At 37.1% G+C, this 12,177-nt stretch overlaps 1 pseudogene; it reads left to right on the forward strand.

Annotated features, from left to right (window-relative positions):
* Positions 1-1,768: 1,768 nt before the first annotated feature.
* Positions 1,769-4,593, forward strand: LOC139780040 (uncharacterized; annotated as a pseudogene).
* Positions 4,594-12,177: the final 7,584 nt, after the last annotated feature.

Consider the following 12,177-nt stretch of genomic DNA (forward strand, 5'->3'; position numbering starts at 1 on the left):
TTATAAATAACAAAGGAACTATAACAGTAAAAAATCTAAGTGACTTACATGATTTGTGCGTTGTCAATAAAACGTAATATAATAATGTCAGTGTTGGTAAAATAAGTGTAAAAAATAATAAGAAGTCGAAATAGAATAAAATTAAATGTGTATATAGAGTGTTCACACGCGTGTTAGGAAGCACGTCCGTATATCCCGATTGCGGAGAACACAATGCGTAAGGACAAAACTTATTTAAAACAAGTGAAGGTTAACTGCGTATTATTATGTCGTAAATTGTTGTTAAATTTCCGGTGTCCTTCTGTAGGTTTATTGCCTGTGTGTGTTTTTTGATGAAAAACATCTCCGCAATCTCTCTCTTTTTAACGTTTTGCTCTCTATGTATTATTCTCGTTCCTGACCAATCAAACTCGTGATTAAATTCAATCCGATGTTTGCTTATAACCGAATGATTACTGACGTGCTTCCTAATGTCAGTTTTATGTTCTTTAATTCGAGTTTCGAGGTGTCTCTTCGTTTGTCCTATATATGTAGCATTACAGTCTAGGCAGTCAATTTTGTAAAACAATTCAATTTGTTTCATGTGGAACGTTAAACTCAAAATGTCCTCGACTGCTTTTCTGATCGTTTTTCCTCAATTGACAAAGCTTCGCGTCCTTGTTTAGCTTTTACATCAGTCAGTTTCATCCATAAGAGACTTGTTGCACACTAGACCATCTCCTCTTTGACAAGGATCCTGTCTATCTGCCTCTTGTCTGTCTGACACTGATGATGCGTTTCTTCCGCTATATAAGGTAAATGTGCGACCGAGGTTGAAAACTCTTCTCTAGGTTTTATTTCCATCACAGTAACGTCGACCCCGAAAATCGATTCTACCAGTATCAGTTCGTTACGTTGTTTCGTAGGCGTTGCTGCCTTATCCAAACCTGCAATGGTGACGGTGTTAACAGTGGCGATTTAGGTCCGAGTGTTTTTGGAGTTGCTGGAGTCTTTTTCTTACCAGCCTTAGCCGGATCGAAATTTTCGAATTTTCCACGGTATCTTGGAGCTAGACGTTTAATTTCTGTTGTGTATTGTTTTTTTGCTTCTTTTATTTCAGCTTTCGCGTCCATGTTTGAAGTTTTAGCATCAGCTACTAATTTGTTTAATTTAAAACTATATTTTTATTACATTGCCAATATTATGGCATTTGGTGTTGCTTTCAATATTTTTTTATGAATTCGTGCATGGCAGTTTTTTGGTTCAAGTTCGTGAGGAGGTAAAAATTATAGCCAAATTGGAGGAGTTTAGTCATCTCTGAAGGAAGTACCTCCGTGTTGGAGAAGTTAATAAAGAATCATTTGTCATTAGCATATTTTAACAATTTTAAAAGAACAGATATGCAGTACATAATATCCTTGGATTTAATGTTACCTAGACTATATAATTTTATATTGTCTCCGAATTGGAGACGAATGAAACCTTGGATTAAACTGGTAAAAATGTTAAAAAAAATTATATTTTAGGAGAGAGGGTAGTAATTTGTAAATTAATGTTAATCAAATACTAGTCTTTAAGTCACACACATTGTAGTTGTGGTCCAAAGATACAAATTTAGATTTTAAGTTACGTTTAACTGAATAATCGCTTTAGTACCGTTATTTTGGAATAAGTAATAATTTGCGTTTCCGTTATTATTAAAAATTTATTTGATGTTTTTATTCAAACATTCGGGTCGATTGTCTAGTCAGTCAGGCTGGCTTGTATACTATTGTAAACTATTTGTCAAATATTGCGAGTATTATACTGGCGCACATATGTCAACGGCTGCGTACACATTATTCATATCTGCGCGTGTCGTGCAGTCGCGTCGCTGTCAACGGGAAAGAGCAAGTCCTTGCTGACCAACGTGATCTTATCACTCACCCGCAGGACGTCTAACGCGAGCGAGCGCAACCGACGCGGTTCTGAGGTGACCAGCGTTCCAACTTCTCCTACATTCAGACTAGGAGGCCTGGAAGTCTGGCGGTAACAGGGCGGACTCTACCGATTATTTTGATCTTAAACCCTCGCCCGGAGCGGACGCTGATTTTGCCGAGCGAAATAATGGTCGCTTTGAACAGCAACAACAGTATCATCAATGAACGACAGGATGAAAATCATCAGATCCCGCGTTCCTTGCCGTCGCCGACGAAGAAGTAAAACAATAACGGCAGCAGTTGGCGCCGCAAGTTTATGCTACGTCGTCGCTTCAACGATTCCTTGAACTTGAACAACGGTGAGACACGTTCCTCCTCGCCGAGCGAATCGATAGCGAAGTCCTTATCTTGGATCGAGAATTCGTCGTTCAGATGTGGGGCAACAAAACAGCAACACCACGGCGACGACCATCTCGTCGCCATCGGTGCAAATCGACGTGACCGGAAGCCCTCATAGCCACCGCCTCTGTCGACGACATACCGTCTCTGGAGAACAGCTTCAGCTAGCCCGTAAAGGAAAATGACGATGAGGAGGAGCAGGCTGGTCCGGAGTTTGAGACGGAGAACTCATCCTTACCGTGCAGCCCCGCGGCCGCGTCCATCGTTGGCCTGGACTTCTTCCACGGTGCTCTATTACGACTTCCTGTCTGTGAACGGCGCGGCGGCGCGATGCGGCAGGGGATCACCAGCACCAGCTCGCCCCAGCTATCGTCCGGTGTGAGTTTGCATTCCAGTTTGGACTGCCCGCCGATACTTGCAGCTCTTACGGTGAGGACAGCAGCCCGAGTATGGACTCGTTGAAGCCCAGAGGGTCTGGACGCGACCGGGTGCCGCGAGATCTTGTCCGAATCTGGAACGACATAGCGCCGGCTGCTCTTCGACCAGCAGCTCGTCGAGCCCGAGATCGAGCCCGGGTCCGGCCGGACCATGTTTCAAGCTTTTCGAGGAAGGCGACGTACAGGTGTGTTACCTGAATCAAATCCGGACCTTTGTAAAGAAGATCCTGTGCAGCAAGTTCCTTAGACGCTGAGAGACGCATTATCTCTATTTCAACGACTGTTGCCTGTCCTCCAAGACGCTGATGGGTTTTCTTCAGCAACCTGTTCCGTACAGCAGCATGTCGGGGATCCAAAAGTACGTTGTCGCCAGGTGGGATCCTGCGTATAAGAACTGTCTCAGCATTGTCCTACCAGACGGTTCGCTTCTTCTGCAAGACGCTTACACGAGGGAGCACTGATACACACCGCTTGATATGGAAGAAAAATATCTTTCGAGGAAAACGAATACAAGTGTGCTGCCTGAATCAAACTCAAACTTTCGTAACGAAGATCCTGTCCAGCAAGTTCCTTAGCCCTTTAGGGGCCTGTGTACATAATTATGTACATAAAAAAACAAAAAAAAACAAAAAAACAAAACAAAGAAAGCAAAAACAAAAAAAGCAAAAACAAAAAAGCAAAAACAAAAAAGCAAAAACAAAAAAAGCAAAAAAACAAAAAAAAACAAAAAAAACAAAAAAACAAAAAAAAACAAAAAACAAAAAACTAAAACTTTTATCAGGGACGTCTTCTAAGACTATCTTATAAATTATAACATTTTACTCCAATGGGATCGATGTGTGGGCCTTAAAGGGTTAGACGCTGGGAGACGCATCACCTCTATCTCAACGACTGTTGCTTGTTCTCCAAAACGCTGACGGGTTTTCTTCAGCAACCTGTTCCGTACAGCAGCATGTCGGAGATCCGAAAGTACGTTGTCGCCAGGTGGGACTCTGCGTATAAGAACTGTCTCAGCATTGTCCTACCAGACGGTTTGCTTCTTCTGCAAGTAACGCTTACACACGGGACTAGTGATATCGCTTTATATGGAAGAAAAATATTTTTCGAGGAAGGCGACATACAAGTATGCTACCTAAATCAAACCTTTGTAAAAAAAAGATGCTGTCCAGCAAGTTTCTTGGACGCTGGGAGACGTATCATCTCTATCTCAACGACTGTTGCCTGTCCTTCAATACGCTGACGGGTTTTTTTCAGCAACCTGTTCCGTGCAGCAGCATGTCAGCGATCCGGAAGTACGTTGTCGCCAGGTGGGACCCTGCGTATAAGAACTGTCTCAGCATTGTTTTACCAGACGGTTCGCTTCTTTTGCAAGACAGTAACACTTACACGAGGGACCAGTGATACCGCTTGAGATGGAAGAAAAATATCTTCAAATACCAACACGTGTCGATGAGCACTCGGGAAGAGGAGATACTGCGCGAATTGTGCACCATGATGGACTTCGCCCTGTGACATTCAGTCTAACCTTGAAGTCGACTTTAGACTTCTTCTGCCGACTGACAGTTTACTAACAGTCACCTTTGTGTTGTTTGGAACTGTAATGAAAACTTTTTCGTCGGGTATTCTGATGTGTACAGATTCTACATAAGTGAAGAAAGTACGGAATTATCTGTAAATTGCCATTCTCCAACGACTCGTCCGTGAGATCGCTCAGGATTTCAAGACCTCCACTTCCAAAGTTCTGCTGTAATAGCTCTTCAAGAAGCTAGCGAAGCGTTATCTTGTACGTCTTTTCGAAGACACGAACTTGTGCGCTATTCACGCTAAGCGAGTCACTATCATGCCGAAAGATATCCAACTGGCACGTCGTATTCGTGGCGAGCGAGCTTAGGCGCAACAAATTTATAAAATAAACAATCTAAATACACGAAGGTGGTATGATCATTATTACGATCATCATTATCTTCTATTTTTGATTGTAAAAGTGTCCAAAAGAGATGAATTTCTATTTGAACTTGGTTACTTAAATACAGCAGTTTTAAACATTTGTATTGACAATTACAGTACAATTAGAGTACAATTAAACATGTTAAAAAAACTCTGAGTTCCGAAACATATAGATGTTAGGTATTATTTTATACGCGAAAAATATGCAAACGAAGAAATAGATATAAGATATGTTCTAAGCGAAGACCAACTAACCGATATCTTTAGAAAAATCTTTTTTTTTTTATTAAAGGATAGATTTGTCACATTGTGCAATAAAATTGGTATTACAGAAGCACTTAAATAGTGCGGATGTTAGAAATAAAGTTCAAGTATTTGTACGCTTCTGTTCGGTGTATGCCATGAGAGTAGATAAATGATGTTATCTGTACAACCTTTCTCTGTTTTTTGTTGTTGTTAGTATGGCGCTAGACCCGTTTTTATTTTCCTTTTTATTATGTATTTCTGTGGATAATTTAAATAACTGTTGCAAATTAATATGGCAACACAATATACAATTTTATTGCACAGAATAAGGATACAATTTACGTACCATGCGCGTGGCCATGCGGCACCATATAAAAGCCAGGCTTAAGTGTCTGGAAGCAGATGTGCAATGACGGAAATAGCAAAAGAAAGAACGGAATTATGCTTATTGCGTTTACTTGTTAATAGCGCATCCTAAAGTCTAAGTCTAAAATAGATAGATAAAATATCGCAGTTATCCGCCATTTTGGCTTTACAACTATGCGACCACACAAAGAAACGCGTACATTCATATAATGTTTCACACACAGAATCAGGTTAGGAAAATTGCACTTAATGTGTAGCTATGTTACATTATGTAATAAGATAAGTGTACATTATGTCCATTATTCGACGCCATTTGACTCTAAATGCTAAAGCATTGAGTCTTATGAATTGCGATTACAGACATCTATATATTATATACTAGACTGCTAATTTCCACAAAATCACTTCCACGTGGATCTGAAAAGTATGTACATAACTCATGCGTTATGTAAAAGATACGAATGTTACCTAATTGGTTGAATTTCAAGCAATATGTGTTACATATCTACTATTTCCTCTTTTATTTACGCCACGGATGCGCAGATGCTTACTCATTGTCATATATATGTGTATAAAGGAGTAGCAATTTAGTATACACACATACGTGACGCATACATATATGAATTTAATGGATGGAACAGAGGAAGTATCTTTCGGACTTGCTTCACTAGTCAGGTATAGAACCATAGACCTTATAGATATGCAGGTTAATTGTTACAAAAATATAATTACCGTAATCAGCTGATTCACGTAGAATTTCCCTATCTGCTTTCGTATTTGCTCGGTTATATATATTTTTTGTTTTTCATATGTTTTTATCGCGGTCTCTCGCGTTTTTTCCCAATTACTTAAATGTTCGAAAATTGGGCCTGCGATATTTGGTGAGCAAAAGCATGTAGCGAAATTTAAGGCAATATTGACCATGGACTGGCAATACATAGCACATCTTGTCACGTACTTCTCTCTCTAAAGTGTCCGGAAGCACCAAAAGAGGAAAAGAGAGAAATATACTTCTCTCTCCAAAGTGTTCGGAAGTATGGAAAGAAAAAAAGAGAGAAGATGGTTCTTTCTCTAACTTCCTCCGTACGTTATAATAAACTGTAGGCAGTTGCCAGTCCATATCTATAAGGTCCGTGTATTGGACGAATCGTTGTCCATGGATGTATAATATAGATGTCCGTGATTGCAGTACTTTGTCTATCTAGTTACTTTAGCGCGTATTATCCTAGAGCGTCTAATCCAGCGCGCGTAATATGAACACACATCTACCCCTTCTTAAGAAAAAAGTTATTTCGCTGCATACATTGATAAGTAATCAGGTCGTTTTATAACGACCTGACTACTTATCAATGAACGCTCTAAAATGTTCGTACTCTAACAGAGCGTCGTGGTGTATGTTGCGCTTGATCAAACAGATGATTAGATTCTGTCTGTAGAGAAACGCGGATATTAATTTGTGTTTTGTTTCGAGATTGTTCGGCATGTCTCTTGAGAAACATCGTCTTGTTCATTCCGTTTATGCGATTTAAAACTCTAATAATAATCATTAGTTTGAGACTCTACAGGCGTGTTTACTTTCTATGGAACGCATTTAATTTACATGTCTTATCCAGGAACAGCCATCATCGAACGACATCTTAAAATGCAACTTTCTCAATCGATCTATAATTCTATCGAATGTCCATTTTTCATCTTTCGAATAATTTTTACACGCTACTCTCTCTCCGCACGAGAAATTTGTACTTAATGTGTTTGTATTACTAAGAGTTTGGATTTTTTATGCTAGTTTTTGTCGGAACACAAAGGGAATTAACTCAGTCAAAAGTTATTAAATTTAACACTTTTCGTTGTTCGAAAGCGAGAAAAATGTAGTCAATCAACCGAAAGCTTCTGACAGTTCTATTTTATTTAGTAGGTAACATTACATCTAATCTAGTGCATAGTTTTCTGTTGAGAACATTTCCGCAGGAGACATTTGTTATTGCATATGGCATTGTTCTATACTGTAATAATAACTTATTTAATGCTAAAACTACTTCCTGACTCATCGTATGCAACTAAGCCACTCATCATATGACTCAACGGAATACCACTATACATATATTGAAGACCTTGTGTCATTTTAAAGCACATCCTATTTAATAATTTACATGCTATAGATAAGTTCATAGCTAAAGATATATTGGGGATATAAGTAATATTCTTGTTACAAATAATATAGAAAGTATGAGGAATATTAACTGGAAACCCTAATTGTGTTTCAAATATATTTAAATCATTAGTAGTTGCAGGCTAAATAGACTGTAAGGGCTGAGACCAGCTTATTCTTTCTTGATGATATGTTTGAATAGAATCTAAAAATGCTAATGCAGAATTTGGAATATACAGATTATAATCATTAAGATATCAAATACTTTAACTTCGCCAGTGAGTAGTGAAATTACAAAAATCCTTTGCTGCGACCAAACTGGCTAACATTTATTTAAACATTTATTTAAACCCTCTCCCCGGAGAAGGACCGGAATCACGGTCGAAACGCGTTGTGCTGTTTAAATAAATATTAGCCAGTTTGGTCGCAGCAAAGGATTTTTGTAATAATCATTAAGGTTATTCAAAATATCTATAGTGATTGATGGATCGATCTTTGAGCAGACCCAGAAAGATTCTGTATTTTCATACAGAATACAGCCCCAATACAAGCTGTTACTTGTGAAGACAAAGCAAAATATTTTATGATGGCATGAGGAACATTACAAACCAAGCCTATTCTCATGAAAGCTTTTAATATTAATAACATTTCTTTAGGAGTGAAATATGTAGAGCATTCAGCATCACAAGTTAAAATACATGGTGGATATCCTGCATTTGTACGGTTGTTTATTAAAGATATTAACTTCGTAACAACATTAAAGTTTATTAAGTTCCCGCCTGTCTCATGACTGCCAGTTCTCCACCCAATAATAGATCTGGAGCATCAAGAAATGCGCCAGGAATATATTTATGGCCTCTCTGAAGAGGTAACTTACTTTTATCAATGAGAGAGTTATATATAATAGGGTTATGAGTTAATATAGATAACATTCTTCCAACTGCAGATTCACCATCAGCTATGCATATTGCTGTACCTTGTAAATCTCAATTTTCTCTGATTATAATTTCTAGGTATTTTAATATGCTGTAGATACAAGTCCTATCAATCTGTACATTTGATCTTTCCGTGTTTTAATTTTAACCACTGCTGGTGGAACATGTATATCTATAGATCGAATATGGTGAAGCTCTGATCTAGCAGGATAAGTTAACTGTAATGGATAGTTTCTATCTAATATATCCTTTGTAGGTTTTATCCTAAGAGATGGAGTCAACATATCTAATGTAAATGTGTATGGATTTTGTGTTTTTAACATACCTTCTGGAGCACAGTAAACCAATTTTAATCTATGTGTAACACATATGTTGTGGAAAATGGGATATGGTCTATTCTTCATAATCTGAATATCTATAAAAGTAGCCAGTGATTTAGGTGCTATGTTTGACGATAATTTATATGATTGATGATATTTATTAAGAGCTTGCTCTAAGAGATGCCGAATTTCATACAACTTGTCTTCCTTAAAATGATAATATAAAGTTCTTGCCCATATTCTTAGAACCATACTTATTTTAATAGTAGGAGTGATATGGAAAGGTGGATGTTTGATCCAATTTATTTTATGCTTATCTCTTATAAACATTGATGCTTCTTGCATAAGTTTTGTGTTGAGTGCTCTATTTATAACACGAGATCTTGAAAATACATCTGGTATTCCATCAACATCTAAATATCTAATAGCATAAGGCAATACTTCTGGTAACGTAATGATAGCTGCAATATCATCCCACAATTCATAAGGAAGAACAGAACAAAAGGTACAGATATCTCCTTCTGAGCTATCAATATGCAAAACTAATAAGAATGCTGAATCCTTCATCAAGCGTGGAAGACCAATTCGGTATATTTCTTGCACACCAATCATGCCTGTCCTATATTCTGCTTTCTCTGTAGATCCAATGCTAATAGAATGAATCAGTTTTTTCAATCTCCCTAATAATATATGAGCAAGTGCCCATGAAGGAGGAGTAGAATTTTGTGTTAAGAATCCTTTATATACACTGGCATGTTCAGTGTTTATTTGATCTATAGATGTATATAATAATGGATTATTGATACATGAATATAATTGTGGAATATTTTCTGTTCCTCCGATTTGAATGTCAGGTATTAATTCTTCACAGCATTGGCCTGTATAATGTAAATGATAAGCTAATGATAGTTGTGAGTCTTGAGAACATAATATATTTATTAGTGACATACCATAGTGAATAGCTCCTTGGAAATGCATAACATAATTATCCATACCTCTAGAAAATCTTCCCATATTGTCTGTAGATATCAATAAATGTGTAGTAATGTTTAATAAGAAATTATTTGCAGTAGAATGTTTGGTAATATGGTCATCTAATCTATGAGGCATAGACCCACCCGCTATATATCCAGAAGTTTGTTTCAAAATATCTAACGGTACATTTGTTCTTGAAATAGCTAGATTGTGCATAAACATCATTAGAGAGCTATCTGGATCAACACACCAAGTAGATAATGTAATTGCCCTTTCTGCTGCTTTATATGGTCTAGATGTAGTAGGAACAGATAAAATTCTTCCTGCTACTTTTTCTCTAGTACGTGAGCCAACCATAGGAGGATAAGGGCCTCTTTCTGTGAGTAATTTTAGGGCATTGAAGGTAGATGGTATATAAGTGATAAATTCTTTACCTCCAGTACATTGACTATGTTGATCATCCTCTACAAATGTAAAAGAAAACTGGTGGGCCGGATGTGGTACGGTAACCCCTTCTATTTTAGATCCTTTAGTCAACTCACTCCATTAATAGTCTCTTAGATCTTGAGCTAATTTTGTAGGACAAATTATATGAACATTCAAGATATCTATCTTCTGTATTTTCCTATATACATCTTTCATATTGTTGCGCTCGTCCGCACGTTCGCTGCTCTCACTCACTCACACACTCGCGAACGCGGCGCGCAATCCCGTCACCGGGAATAAAGACTCTCAGTTAAAAAAAGAGAACTCGTTTAATGCAGAAATATAACAATATAAGATAGCTCGTAAACACGTCTGAACGGTTTCGAGGCTCGGCGGAAAATCTGAATGGCGATGAACGTAAACAAACAAATACACGGCTCGTCGTCACGCACGTCGTCAGGCAGCGCTTCGCGGCTGCCTTCCGGGTTTCTACCGGGCGTCTCGGCTCGGGCGCAACAATATGTATTAATTGTTGTATATCTGTATCTTTAATTCTCAAAGATTCCATTATATTGAATTCTTGGACTTCTTCTAGATCATCATCAATATCTGTAAATTGGGTTCTGAAAGATCTATGAAGGAAAATTTGTTTTGCTGTTTTAGTATTTGAAAATTTTGCAAGAAATGTTAATCGAGTAGTTGTAGGAGTTAATCTATATAATTCATGTAAGAATCTAGGATGTATAGGTCTATGAGACATCATAAAAGTATACAATTGTTTATCTATATCTTTTGTATTTCTTGGAAATAATTCTCTTAACATTATATTTTTTGTGGAAGTTATAATGGCTTGTTCTAATGCATTTCTAAACTTGGATGATAATAGAGGAGAAGTTTTAATATTAGTTGCACATGGATTAGATATTAATAATTCTGGATTTGCATCTCCTACTTGATAAGTTCTTGATTGAAGATATACATATATTCTTTTGGTAAATGGTATAGTTTGTGCAGCATGGTATAAGTATGTTGTGTAAGATGTTAAAGGATCAGGATGACCTCTATAAAAATAATCTAAACAATTCTGAATAGGTATACTTCCTAAGTCAGCCATTGACAGCAGTAAAAATATACGTCCTTCTAATCCTTGATACCATAGTGTCAAATCATTAGGAAGGGATTACATATTCAAATAAGAGAATTTAATAGCCTGAGAAAAATGCATTTGGATTAGAATATAAGAATAATAACAAGCAGATTATACATTCCAAAGATCATATCATATCCTTTACAAGCTGCACTCAATCCTGCTGACTGTATAAAGGATCCAATACTTGGATATTGTTTATTAACATCTGGAAAAGCACGTGATATCTTCTTATATGTTTGAGGAAGATAACTTCCGTTTACTATAATTTCTTTTCCGTAAACCATACAATTTGTAGAGATAAGCAGATCCTTCATCTTTCACTTCTAATCCTAATTTCCCCGCAACCGATTTCAGTACAGACATAAATAAAGATGATTGCTCGTTAATATGTTTTGAATATTGTTTAATGTAATCTTCATCAGATAGTGATGGATCCAATTTTGGAATGTATAATCTGCATACTTGATTATCTGCCTGTCCTATTTTTTGTGCTTTTATTCCTGTGATATGTTCTACTAAGAGAAGGATACTTATTGTTATAAGAGTCCATCCTTTTTGCCTAATTCCATCGAATCCTCCTAAGTGATTATACCAAACTTTGTCACCTTTCTTAGGATCTCCTGATTTATTACTATCTCCTCTAACTTCCTCAGGAGGATTATAGTAAGAAGACAATGCAATTAAACAACTTGAGAAAAATTCGTGAGAGAATGTGTAGATTTCTGTTAATCCAAAAAGTCTATCTAAAAATCTAAAGAAATCATTAGTTGACATTTTGGTCCAGTGAGTGTTCCATGCTTTAAAATCAATCATAACATAAAGAGATAAATAATTGCTAACAGGATTTACCTTGGAAAATCCCATTAATCTTTTTGTAAGGTCTGACTCTGACATTGTCATTGTTTGTTGTGGGAAAAACTTAAAAACAT

The sequence above is a fragment of the Temnothorax nylanderi genome, unplaced genomic scaffold (assembly GCF_030848795.1).
Source record: "Temnothorax nylanderi isolate EJ_2023f unplaced genomic scaffold, tnyl_v1.0 TNYL_tig0259_pilon, whole genome shotgun sequence".
NCBI classification, from domain to species: domain Eukaryota; kingdom Metazoa; phylum Arthropoda; class Insecta; order Hymenoptera; family Formicidae; genus Temnothorax; species Temnothorax nylanderi.